This window comes from Pithys albifrons, chromosome 13 (assembly GCF_047495875.1).
Source record: "Pithys albifrons albifrons isolate INPA30051 chromosome 13, PitAlb_v1, whole genome shotgun sequence".
In the NCBI taxonomy this organism is placed as follows: domain Eukaryota; kingdom Metazoa; phylum Chordata; class Aves; order Passeriformes; family Thamnophilidae; genus Pithys; species Pithys albifrons.
In genome coordinates this window covers 15111243-15124849 of record NC_092470.1, presented here as the reverse complement: position 1 = coordinate 15124849, position 13607 = coordinate 15111243, and the positions used below count along the sequence as shown (strand labels likewise).

Here is a 13607-nt window from a genome sequence, read left to right as displayed (position 1 = left end):
CTCAATTTTACATACGGGAATTGAGGAAGAGACCACATTGACTGGGACAATTTTGAACAATGAAAGCATGGGGATAATGTCATAACCTTGATGTCATGTCCTCACTTTGAGTAGGGTGATGGACCAGATGACCCTTCAAAGTGCATTTCAAACTGAAATTTTCATTATTCTTGTTTCCAACCACTCTGCCTTCTCTAAGGGTCCATACCCTGTTCTAGGAATGACACGTCACCTTCCCAGGAAAGGTCTAGCCTGTCCTGTCATGAGCTGCACCCAGTATTTCAAAGCAAGTAGGCCTGTTCTATCAAGTTAGGCTGTGTTTAAGTGGCATTTTCCTCTGCCTTGAGGCATTGTGTTGGTAGGTCTTGATGATGGCCATGCTGAAGTAGTCCTTGCCTTCACTGTTCAAGCTTCCTCTGTTTCCTTGTTTTCTGACAGGGATTTATTTTGGGCTTTGCCCATACTAGCAAGAGGGCACAATGCATTGAGATTGTCACATGAATATCATGGTAGAGGGGGAGAAGAAGAACCTGTTGCAGAATTAAAAGAACTTGTTAGAAAAGAGTGTTTTAGAAGTACATGTGGACTTCAGATATTACTGCAGGCTGCTGCTGTTTGCTTTACTTTTTAGCTAATCACTCTGATACTGGACCCCAGGAACAAGGGGGATGGTGGTCTTGCAATGAAGTGTTAATCTGTTGCACAGATTTTTAACTGCCCATGAGTTAAGCTTTAGTATCTCCCACATTTAGGCATGATGGTCTTGTGGAAGGAGTTTGAAGTTCCTTAGCTCAATCTTAATGTGGTTTTACAAGGCTGTCTGAAAAGAAGCAGTTGCTATTTAGGATGAACTCATGGAAGGCTTCAGTTTAAGATCAAATTTCTGGACCAAGTCCTACCTTTATTATTAGTAAGAAATTGTAATGGCTAACAAAAATATTACTGTTCTTTCCATTTTTGACCCTTCAATTTTGAAGGCTGAAACCTTGTATACTTTTGAAGAGCACTTGTGCAGGACCATGCTCTCAGAGGTCAGGGGTTTTTCACTGCTTGCGGGTCCCCATGGCACCTCATCTTCTGCTGGGTTAACAGGTTGCTGCATGTTATTGCACCAAAAAGAGTTTATGGAGCACAGGTTGCTGTGAAGAGGCAAGGCAGGGAGCCATAAAGTATCCCTGATCTCTTTGTTTCATTGCTTTGTGATTGCTAGTGGAAATAAAAAAAAAAACAACAAACAAACCAAACCAAATCCAAACTTCTTTCAGTTTTGTGCAGATCTCTAGGGAGAAAATTTGTTTCTGCCCAGGGCTAGAGTAAGCAGGGAAGTGCTCTTGGTTGGATGCATCCTTGCTTCCCTTTTCATCCAGCATGGTAATATTTCTATTTACAAGTTCAAGGAGACGCTGTCAAAAGAGTTTAGGTTTCAAGAGTGAACTGAGTGTATATGAAAGAATTTTTGTTTCCTATCTCTTAGTAATCAGGATTAATGGGACTCCAGTTAACATCTTAATATTATTGCTTGCTCTGCAATGTGTACAGACATGTGAAATATGGATATATTTTACTTTCTATTGTTTTAAAATTCTTGGGTTTTCTTCATCCACTGTGCCAAGTCAGATGCTGCTCTCTAAACAAAACCTATCATCTACTTTCAGAGGAACATTGTGTATGTGTGTCAAAATGAGAGGAGCTGCAATCTGCCCTCTACTCTGCTGGTACAAATGTAATGTGAAGCAGTGGCTAGTGGATCAATGTTGCATTTATACGTGTCCAAAGCAAAGCAGATTTTAGGCAAATAATACTTTATTATTCTGTTTATATGGAATCATAGAATTATTTAGCTTGGAAAAGACCTCTAGCATCATCAAGTCCAGCTATCAACGCACCACTGTCAAGACCACCACTAAACCATGTCCCTGAGTATGACATCTACACGTCTCTGGGAGATGAGGAGGAGAAGCAGTGTTTTCCTTGATGGCTTTTGATATGAAAGTGTGAGGAGGTTTTATAATGGGCAACAGGCAAAACTCAGAAATACTCCAGAGATTTGTTTGGGTGCTGTAGCTGTGGGATTGGCTCTATTTGGGTGTCTAGTCTATGGACAAATTCCAGCTGTATCAAATAATCCCAAATAATCAGCAGTTCTTCTCTCTAGAGCGTTAGTGCCCTCCTCTTGGTGCTGTTCTTTGAATTTGTTGAAAGCTTTGTGAAGGCAATTACAACCAGATGGTGAGATAACTTGTTCGATGTGTCCAAGCGCTCAGCAGGCAGAGCAACAAAATACGCAACTCTTCTCAGAAAAATAAAATGGGTTTGTATTCAGGGAAAAAAGAGCAAGTTTGAGGAGTGGTTTCCTCTGTGCTGGGCACTGGGCAGTGCTTGGGAAGGGTGGGTGTTTGCTTGGGAAGAACCATCAAAGTAACTGGAAACCCTGAGTTCCACATGTTGGGGCTCTACCAAGCATCTGTGAGAGCACCAACTGATTGCTCCCAAATAGATTTTCAACACAGGCTATCTCCTTTTTTTGGCTGTGTCATTCTCTGCTATGAATTTAATTTAGAAATTTAGAGAGAGTATCTTTTGTTGCTTGGCTCCTCCGCCTGTGAAGGGCATGTCAGATGCAGTTTACCTCTTAAGATATTTGGCACTTTTTTAGGAAAAGAAGTCATCTAATACAGGAATTACATATATAATCCACAAAGGCTGTTACTTTGTCGTCTTAAAATTGTAAATAGCTGTAACACTGTCCTTAAATTTTATTTTCCTCTGTTGTCATAAAGATGTCTCAGTAATTTATCAGGAGTCTCAGTAGTTTCTTCTTTAGTTGTCTCAGTGTGGAGGGAACAAGACCATGAGCAGTCTGCTATCAAATAATCTTGTCCTAGCAGTGAGATGAGGCTTGCCCCCTATTTTTATTAAAACCAAGCAAAACAGGTTGTATAAAGGCAAGTGTCAATAAGACTTTCCTTTACATTCTTACTTACTTTAGGGAGCACTGGGTGACGTCACTACTATCATCCCTTTAGGCATAAATTATCCAGTTACAGGTTGTTGGGACTGTTGGCATAGCAGTGCAGAAACCAAGTTGCTTTTTGTAAAACTATTGTATGTCATCATCTTTCTGTGATGATACTGAGCAGTTTTTTATTTATAAAGCAGGATGAGCTCGCCCATGAAACATAATTTTTAAAGCCATCTTTTAAAGATCTAGAAAACAGTAGCAATATCAGTGTTCATCTACGGTTGGTAATGACTTTCCCAGCAAAGGAAGAGGAGGAGAAGAAGTTCTCTTGAGGAAATGCTTCTGAAATGGGTGTGCTTAGGCATGCAGGGGTTGTCTCATAACAGTTTCATGGGAAGCAGAAATCAGTTCTTTGGGGAATTGGCACTTCATGTGGTCAGCCTTATTGATTGTGCAGGGTCTTTACATATGGAACTAAAATACACATTCAAGACTTTTTAATGTTGTTGGCTGCTCCTTGTAGGAGTCTAAAAATTCCCACAGATTAAAACTGGACAAACAAAAAAATGGGAAGAAGACTTTCATGATCTATGTTACAGCTTTTCATTGCTAGGCCAGTTGATTTTCTTCACTTGCTAATACTTTCCAAGTCCTGAGCATCCAAATGAGCTTTGCATGTGCCTCCATAAACACACCCTCATTCCTTAGTGGATATGAGAAGAAAGCTGCAGTGATTTGCAGCATGCTCTTGCTGTCTACTTTAGCAGTGCTAGCCATACCCATATTCCTTGTTGCTTCAAAGGGGTAACAGCAAACCCTGCTTTCTCTGCCAAAATATACAAATATGCTGTTAAACCCCAAGTTATCAGTGACTCACAAACAAATGAAACCACTGTATTGTTGCCTGTGCCTTGGAGAGCTGTTACTTGAAGATCAACACAGAATGGCAAGTAGGAGCCTTGGGTTAATGTTGCTTACTTAACATAATTAATCATTGCTTTATCAAACAGTAACCATCTTAAAATGTGGTCCTGAAAGTAACACTACAAAAATGCCAGAGGGAAGTTCCAGTCTGTTTATTTGTGGCTTCGAGGGTGGTTTTTACTGGTTAATGAATCCAAAGAGTGTTTCTGCACTCTTAACTGGGGTTTAAGAGTTCAGGTAATTCCTCTTTCAGCTCCAGTAGCTTGGCATAAGGGTGTAATTCAGAAATGTGTGACATTGCAGTGAAGGAATTCATGCACAATCCTAATACTTTAAGAGGAACAAGAGTATGAAATTTTTTCTTCTTTTTCAGTTTGGTCTATGTCTAAATATATGTATTTGCAATAAAATGCAGTACCCTGTAATGCCTTGCAAAAAACTCTCCCCATTTCTCAGCAGAATGGATAAAAGAGACTTTTATCTGTTAATCTTAAGAAAACATTGTGTAAAACCAACATTGAGGTGTTTGGGTGATGCTGTCCTTGTGTAGATGAAGAAGTCAGATTTTCTGTACAGTACCTTCCAGTGCAGTATGTTCCTGGCTAATTCACACAGTACAATTGATTTCCCAGCTGGTAACTAGTTTTGCCATTGTTACTTCTGTGCTTGTAGTTGCACTGTGAGGTTGACAGGCTGGTTTAGGCTGTGAGATTCCCAGATTATGGATGCTTTTCCAGCAGGGAGGAGAGTGCAGGGGCAGAGTGTCTATCTGGTAGAACAGGAGAAGGCAGTTGATGTGTTCTGCTTCTGTTTGGTGATGTGTGTGTAGCCACAACCTTTCCTGGTGTGGTACCAAATGATGGCCTGAGGTACCCTGATGACTTTGATTTAGCTAACAAAATCTCCCACACAGCATTTAAGAAGCTAAAATCCAACCTGAGTTTTTTCTCATTTTGACGTTTAATCCACTATAACTGCACTTTCCAGGTGTGCTTTGTAGACCAGATTTATCCCTATGGGTGCATCTACTGAGTAGATTTTGCCCCATAGAAGAAGATGAGCCTGTGGAGAAGTACAGGCAGTCCAGAAGGGTTTGGCAGAGATTTGCAGGTAGATTTGGACTTCATCTGCTGGCTATCAGGTGCCATCATCTACCTTTGGTCCTTTTGTTCCTTTTAAAATACCTTGCCGTAAGGGAGTTCACAAAGAGTTTGGTGAAGTCTGGGATAGGCTGTGTTGATGGATGCAAAGGACTTAAGGCTAACTTAGTGGTTTGGGATACAATGGTGGACAGCAGAACAACAGCTTTGGGGATAAACCAAATAGCAAGACAGCAGCAGATACAATTTAGCAGCACAGTTATTCTTAGGTGGTGCCAGATGCCAATGTGCGTCTATAGGTAGCCCTATACATAGTGTGGTCATTGCCCCGTGTATGCTTGTGGAACCACATGGGACTGCTGTGGGAGGCAACACGTGCCTCCTACAGCTTGCAAGGTAGAGGATGGTTTCCATCCCCCCGGTGAAGCTGTTGTGATGCCAGTTTGGTTGTCGAAACCCCAGCAGCCATGCTGACCCTTGCACCTGGTGACTCCTTCTTCCCTCTCTTCCAGGAGCTGAGTGTTTTGGCCTGCCCTGCTCCTCCCTGCTTGGTGTGGGAACAACCTGAAGGACATCTTGGAGCCACCTGTACTGCTTCATGCAGTTAAAGTAAGGTTAAATGTTTTGGCAGCTCTTTCAGGTTTCAGCGAGGGTTGAGGTGAGGGGTTTGGGAGAATGGGTTTGCCCATTGCCAAGCCATTTGCCAGGCTTATCCTTGACAGCAGGAGGGGATGCTGATACCAAAATCCATGTTACAAGCAAATTCATCAATTTATTTGGCCATGAAATACCATTTCTTTGTGGTGGAAACAGAAAAGAGATGTGTGGTCTTGCCTCTTGTATCAACCACATGCCACGGTGTAAAATAGCATTTGACACTTACAGCATCAGCTGTTTTTTGGTAATATTTTAAGATACAGCTTTCATGTCCTTCAGCAGGCACATGATTACAGCCCATGGATTTCCATGGGAGCCAGTCAGGATCAGAGCTGAGGTCTCGCCAGCTGCTGGTGGGATGTGCCTCCTGGTCGGCACAGTGACTGTCTGTCTGTCCTGGAGCAGTTGTATTGTTGAGGCTTCTGTGTTTGTTTTTCAGTTAATACCAGCTTTTGGTGTGGTGAACCAGACCAAGGGATGGATCTGACCTAAAAGTGAATATATGGTTATTGCAATACTGACAGTAGCTGTTTTGACTCATTCAAAAACTCATGAGTTACACCCATTCTTGACTTGAATTTGCAAAAACTGCTAGCCTGAAGCAAAAACTCTGAGTCTTGCCTGGAAATGGGTACTTGCCATGTTTGAGCTCTGTCAAGGGAGGGAGGAAAACCACAGCAAGCTGCCTCTTTTCTTCACCCACTGTCCCTAACCTGTTTACCTTCTGCAATACTTCACATTTTCCATGGTCTTGCCTAGAAGAGCAGTGTATTAATTGAGACTGAGTCCAAATCATTTGGCGTTACTGAGCTGTGGCAACAGCTGAATGGATTAATCATAAACTGCTGTTACTGCAGAGAGACAAGTACTTATTGTCATTATTTGGGTTCCCTTTTTTACGGTGGGGTTGAGCAGGGGAATAATACCTATTTTCAGACTTTGGGAAAGAAATGAAATCTTTGTCAAAATTACAAATAAAACCTGCTTTATCAGGAATGAGTAACTAGCTTGCTTAGGGGTGGCCTCCCAAGTTCATCATGTTTGAAGGAGGAATGCACATCAGCTGCAGAGAAGCAATTTGTGGCTTGATTTGTCATAGCGTTTCTTAACTTTCTGCTGATTTTGGGAGCGTGGTGAGCTTGCAGCAAGCAGTGCTTGGTGCTAAGGAAGATGCCAGACCTGTCCTGGGGGTGACCACGGGGATGACTTTTTGCATGGCAGCAGCAGTGAAATCTCTGGGGAGCCCAGCACAGGCAGCAAGAGCTTCTCACCTGGAGCCCTGCCTGAGAACCAGCCTCTGCATCACATCTGATTTCTGGGTGTGCCTCCTCTGAAGGATCTGGGAAAATAAAAAAGGCTAAACTGGAGTTTAGGAGCAGCATTCTCATACCCTTTCCTTTTTCTGCCTGCTAGTCTAGTATTTCCATAATTGGGCTTATAATGATAATCTTTTCATTTCATTCATACAGTGGTTACTGCTTAATGAACTTCATGTTAATGAGCTCTGTAACATTTAAAATAGCTGCATAACTTGAAAAAAGCCATCAGCAATGAAGGGACGGATTTCCACTCCCCGAGCTTAATCCTGTGTTATAATTGTGGAGAGGTGCCTGGCTGGCGAACAGCTGCACAGCGTGGGCTCTCCCTTCTGCAGAGCTCCTTGTCCCCGAGCTAGGGTAATAAATGATTTACTGGAAAGGCTGGGACCTGTGGGCACTTAACCCATTCCATTCCTGGGGCACCAATGTGAAAGGCCACTTTGTAAAGGCAGAGGAAAGAAACTATTTCACGTGTGAAGTGGGGTGTTTTTTTGAGTATGAGTGAGCTGCAGAAAGGCTCAAACACAGAAGGTGGGGTAGTTAAACTGGTGACAAACTCTGCATGTTTGAATTTTTATTATTTCATGCTTTAATTTATTTTAAAATAGGATTTGTTCTCTCTTTTCTGACCTAGGTATGTAATACATTCTGTTGCTTGGGATTTTACTTTTATGGGGCATTCCCTAGGTGCACTGTAATACAGTGTCCTGAGAAGAGAGCTGCAGCTCCCATTTTTCCCCCCGGGATTGCTGCACCAGGTAACTCCATCACTGCACTTCCTTGGTGAATGATGTGCATTTCTTGAAAATGTGTCTCAGAAAGGATATTCCAGCAAAATGAGCAGATTCTGTCACTACCTTAAGTATTTTGCTCAGAGGGGAATATTTTTCCCTAGTTTTGTGAATTGAAGGAAGAGGAGCAATTACGAAAAAACAATTTTTAATTTAGGAGCAGCATTTGTGGTCATGCTGTGCCACAGGGAGTGAGGTTAGCACAGCTACTCCTGTAGGAAATCCAAGTTTCTGGAGAAGTTTTCCTCTTCTGGAAAAGAAGTGCCAACTAGGCTTTTCCTGAGTAAGTCGCCTGTAGCCACAGTGGGAGCATTTGCAAAAGGGAGCCTAAAGGGAAAAGTGAGTCTGATGTATTCTTTAGAGAGGAAAAGTACATTAAAATGTTGGGCACTGAAACTGCTTTGGTCAAAATGTGAGTGGAAACATCTCTTGGATCTTGGTTTGATGCCAGTTTTCCCAACTCTGTGGCTAGAACTCTCTGCTGTGGAGAGTTAAGGTTGGTGCATACACTTGCTGAAATATACATTGTGTAACTACCTGGTTTGTAAATTCTAGGAAATATTTAATAATATTTGTCAGCATAACAGCATACATGGTGCTTTGGGCATCATAGATCTTTTTCTGCTCCAGGCCTGTGGTTTTGGGAATGCAGTACAAGTGCCATAGTTTGGGGAGCACAGAATGAAGCTGAGCCTTATTACTCAGCTCTAGGGCTTGGGAGAATTGTTTCTTTTGCTGAAGCCATCATTGCTCAGTGTAGCTCCTAAAACAGCACAGCCTTGAAAGTCAGAGAATAGTACGGTGGAGAAGGCTGGTTTTAGGACACATGGTATGGTCAGGAGCTGTTGGAATCAATAGTTAAGGAGGTTTTGCTCTCCCCCACTGCATGTGTAAGGCTATAGGCATTTCATTGCTGATGACAGCTATCCATCGTGTTTACCCTTTTATTACTGGGATGAAACGCTCTTCAAAGCCCGTTCTTCCCTCCCCACCATTCTTCACCTGGTGCATTTCTGTTTCCAAAAATAACTAATAATTTGCATGATGCTGCCAAGCTTGATACCTGGGAATTTTCATGACGTTCCTGGTTAAACCCCCAAGTCAGGAATCGCTCCGGCAAACATGAGCTGGTTGTCACTGAGAGCTTTCCCACATGTTACTGCCAATGTGTTTTGAAACCACTACATGTATTGGAAGGTATGAACTGGATTTTGCTCATTTGAAGAGGCAGCTAGAATGTCTGCTAAGGATTTCTAGAAGTTAATATTTGAGCCTGAGATGAAAGTCTCATGCATACGTGAAGCAGCTGCCCCAGAACCTGTCGGAGGACTTAATTTGAGTATAAACATATGTGTGCTCTTGCGTACACGGTGCTCTTTAATTCAAGTTGACTGTTAGGTCTTAACTTTATTAGGATGTAGCTACTTGAGCTGAAGATGTGGTCTGTGATTTTTATTTTATTATAGCAGCACGATAGTTCCTTTTGAAATGTTGTTTGGATTTTACAAATAGGTATCTTAAGTATTGTTTGCCCTTGGTAATATATTAAAGGAAAAAAACCTGACAAGTGAGGGCAGGGTTATATCGGATTACAAGTGAATTGGTTGACGGTATGTGTATATTGTAAAATGGGAAATTAATCACCCTGTGTTGATGACCCATGGACATTTACAAAAGGCTGGTCTTTCTGTTGCACAAATAGATTCCGGAAACAGGAAAGAGGCTTATGACAAGAGGATGAGATCAGTTTGTATAATTAGAGCTGGCTAACAATCCTTTTACTCTCTGTTTTTCCAAGTTTTACAGTATCTTTCTTTATTTGAAATTGGGCATATGGACTGTAGGGAGATAGCTGCTGTGATTTGAGTTGTGTAGGTTTGTTTTTTATGTCTGCTGATAGCTGAAGAGATGGGAGCAGGAAAACCAGATGTGCACATTTGAGAGGGATCTCTGCCTTCCCCTGCCAGGCATGGGGTTCAGCACTGCTTTTATTAACCCTACACTGCTTCAGGCAGGAATAAGTAAGACATTAAATGATTTTTTTTTTACAATGATGAGATTGAAATAGTGAAAAAAGAAGAAACTTAGTGCTGAGACTAAGAGCATTTGTCTATGTGTTCATCTCTGTAGTAAGACAGGGCTGGCAAATCTGAGTTAGGGACTTAGCACAGATAAGGCTTAAGTTTATTTTTCTTATGCATGTGTGCATTATCTGCTTGCCTGTATCTTAACTTTGTGTTAAACGTCATTATTTTGGGAAGGATAATGGGGAAGATTTGGGTAAGTGAAGTGGTGTGGCCAGGTGGTCAGCTGGAGCAGGGGTGAGTGCAGCCCAGCTCCCAGCCCAGGAACAGTGTCGTGCCAGTGCCTGCTGCCAGGAAGCTGAGCTACATTAAGCAAAGCAAGTTAATCTATATCCAGAGCATTTTATTAAATCATCAGTCAATTAGTGACGCTCTGTTAGGTTGTGCTGCACTGAGGCTCCCAGCCCCTCTGCAAGTTGTTCAGCTCTTGCAGCTCCTTGACTCCTGAGGGGTGGGCTGTTGTAGGTGAAGGCCACAGTACTGAGGTTTTCAACACTGTTAAAAGAAAAACAAACCAAAAATCAACAGATTTTAGGCTGAATTTGAAATTAAATATGCTCTTTTAAATTTTTTTTCCTAGAGGGAAAAGGTGGTTGTGAGGTTCCTTTTCGTTTTGTGAAAGGAATCTGTGTGTCTCTTGTTTTCCTGAGGATGGCTTGCTAGGTTACCTCCAAGCCTTTGGAGGAAAGCAATAGTAGATTCAAGCCAACACAGAACACCTTTAAACCTCCTTTCCATCCCTTGCAGCCAAAAGAAACTCCTGTGTATCTGTAGTTGAATGTCATCATATGGTTTTGTTTGCAGACAGGCACAGCAGGGAAGTGGTATCACCTGTGGAAATGCTACATGAGGGATATATTTTTATTCCTAAGCAATCAATTTAGTGAGAAAACATAATGTGCAGTGAATTACATTAACTCAAATGATTGTACAGAAATATCTGAGGTTTTCTTAGTTCTAAGCTCAGCTGTGATAGTAGACATGATTCTGCAGTGTGTCGGTAGCTTGTTCGCTGCTGCAGGTTTGAAGTGTGGTTTCTTGTTTCCTCACCTCTTCTCCTTTCCATGTTCAATGGCTTTTGCTGGTGGTATCACTTTCCTGTATGTCTGCAAAATAAGTTCGGTGTGGGTTACTTGTCCTAATCCCTCCAGCCTCCTATTTCTGACCAGATATACAAAATTGTGCATTATTATAGCAACGGAGAAAGCTGTTCTGTATTTGGTAGTATGATGCCTGCAAGGATCTATTTTCTATCTTGGGGTTTATTTTACTCATTGCAATTGCAGTTACTCTGTTTATACAGATTTCTCTGTGCACATTGTTGAAGAACTGGGTTATGGGTTTATTTCTTCTGCCAAAGCTGTTTGTTGGTTTTGTCCTGGGTTTATTTCAGTCTCCTCTCACGTGCATTTTAAGGACATGGCAGTTGTACGCCAATTAAGATGCTCATTCATTTTATGAATGGTGTGTGCTGGTTTTCATTCAGTGTAGGATGAAACTTGTGGGACAGAGTGTGTGAGCAAACCCTTGTCCACCCAATACTACAGAGTTAGAGTAACTGCAGGTCTGACCTTTGCAGGAAGATACCCAGGAAAAACACCAGACAAGAAAATATAAGTAATAAAATCAACCTCAAGTTATTGTTTCTTTCCATTTTCAGACTTTCTGCTACAAGAAAGAAAAAAATTAAGTACAACTCCCAAACCAAACCAAGAAACACCTTTTTTCAAATAATTGTGTTGTAACAGAAAAACGAGGAGACTGATGATGGGTAGTACAACACAGTAATGTCATACACCACTCAAAATTGTAATTCCCTTGACACTAGAGGAGAACAATAAACTTGTGAAAGACATTGCTATTTTAGTTCTCTTTGCATGCAGTCATGGCTCCAGCAGGAATTCATCTGTATACAGTTGGTCTCCTCCCTGGTCCCCCCACTTGCTGTTTCCCCATCTTTATTTATCTTGTGTAGTTTAGAGCAGCAGCTCTGCAGGGCCTGAAACCCAATCCTCTTGGTATTTGTAAGTACTTGATGGATTAACATTTTATCCAACCAGAGTGTGGAGGAGTGCCCTTGAGGACACTGCTTTGTTGAATGAGAAGTGATGTGTTTTTGGAATCTTGGTTTTATTTTTGTAAGTGCAGCCATATAGAAGGAAGTGATGCAGCTCAGCAAGGCGGGGTGGATATGTACTCCCTGGAAATACCTGGATTTCTTTAAACTCTTTTACAACTTCCGGGTTATTTGCCTAAAGAGTGAGGATCTGAGGGCTGGCTCTAAGGCAGTTTGTTCCACAATGAATGTATTTATTGGTGCCAGTGGTACAGTACAAAAGGAATTCTGTTTATGTCTTGCTCTCTTGCAGAAAATCAGTATCAATAGTTCTTTTCTAATTTCTGTGGGATATATGTTGTTTGGACTACCTGGTGAAGTGTTACTCCAAAGCCTTGTAGTCAAATTTTAGTCCTTTCAAGGAGTGAAGTCCTTACAAAATAATGTTACAGGATGGTTTTATAAAAAGCAAATTCTGTTACATTAAAAAAGATAAATCCTCTTTTGGCTTTCATCCCAGCGATGCTGTGATGCTTACAGCTGGAAAGCTGTCCTGCTTTCTCTGCATTTCTGTTTATCTGCTGGAATGCTTTTCCATGCGATCCGTAACCATCAGATTCTTCATGTGTTTTTTTGGCTGTTCTTTCTTGCCCGCAACCACAAGCTCTTTATGGCTAAGATTGGTTGGGTGTTTTGGTTTTTTTTTGTTCAACTGGGAGTGCATAGACAAAGCTTTGCAAATAAGGTTCAATGTTTCTAAAATCAAATGTCAAAATGAAAAATTAAAAGGTCAAGTGCTGAGTTTCAGGTAAAGTTCAGCAAAGCTTAAACTTGAAGTGTATGTGAAACTGAAGTTTACTCAAACTACCTTAAAATCGAACTTGAAAAGCTTGAAAGAACTCTAGCACTTAAAATTGAAGTTTATTTAGTGCCTGAGGGGGAGGGAAAGGGTAGGCTTTCCCAGATATACCACATGAATGAAACCCTCATCCTGCTTGATGCAGTTCTGGTCAGTTGTTGGAGGTGATATTGGTTGTTCTTGTTTCTGCCAATCCTGCAACTCTTCCTTTTGATAAAAATATAAAAAATTGTTAATGGACAACTCTTGAGAGTAGCACAATGTTTTCTTTCTTCCATCTGTATGCTGTAAGAAGTGTGTGTGGTTCTTGGAGCCCAGCAGCCAGGAGTGGACACTGGGTAGCCCACAGAAGCTGCGCAGTGAGACCTGCGTTTGATGCAAGCCCAGTGCCAAAAGATGCAAGTCTGAACAGCGTGTGATGGGAAAATGGAAAAGCCATTTTGGCATTCCTGTCTACACAGTGTGCAAAGTCCTTCAGCGCTGCAGCTTGTGTGTGGGTGTGGGATGTGTTGTTCTGGAGGGCCACTGACCTCCTGCTCATATTTGCCCTCAAAATACCTTCTTTGCCTGCAATGCTTAGAAGAAACAGCACCTAATTATGGTTAAATTAAATGGTAGCTGGGAGTAGTGCATGGAGAGGATTTTTTGCTTTGGCATAAGGTGTTTCTATCTTTTCCTACTGCCATTGCTTGTTTGTAAACTCTTCAGGGCAGATACTTTGTTTGCATTTTTACAGCATGTAACCAATGAAGCCCTAATCCTGGATGAGCAAGTAAATGGTTTTTTCCTTTTCTTTCCCCTCAGAGTTACTATACCCAGAGAAATGAAGAACAGTCCTTTGTCCTCATCCATGAA

At 41.6% G+C, this 13607-nt stretch overlaps 1 protein-coding gene across 1 annotated transcript in view; it reads left to right on the top strand.

Moving 5' to 3' along the window:
• The window catches only part of LOC139677991 (A-kinase anchor protein 13-like), a 100419-nt gene that overhangs the window by 48022 nt on the left and 38790 nt on the right, over positions 1 to 13607 (top strand). The window contains exon 3 of the mRNA XM_071568500.1: positions 5499 to 5595. The gene's annotated coding sequence lies outside the window, so the exon portion shown is untranslated. The remainder of the gene's footprint in view (positions 1 to 5498; positions 5596 to 13607) is intronic.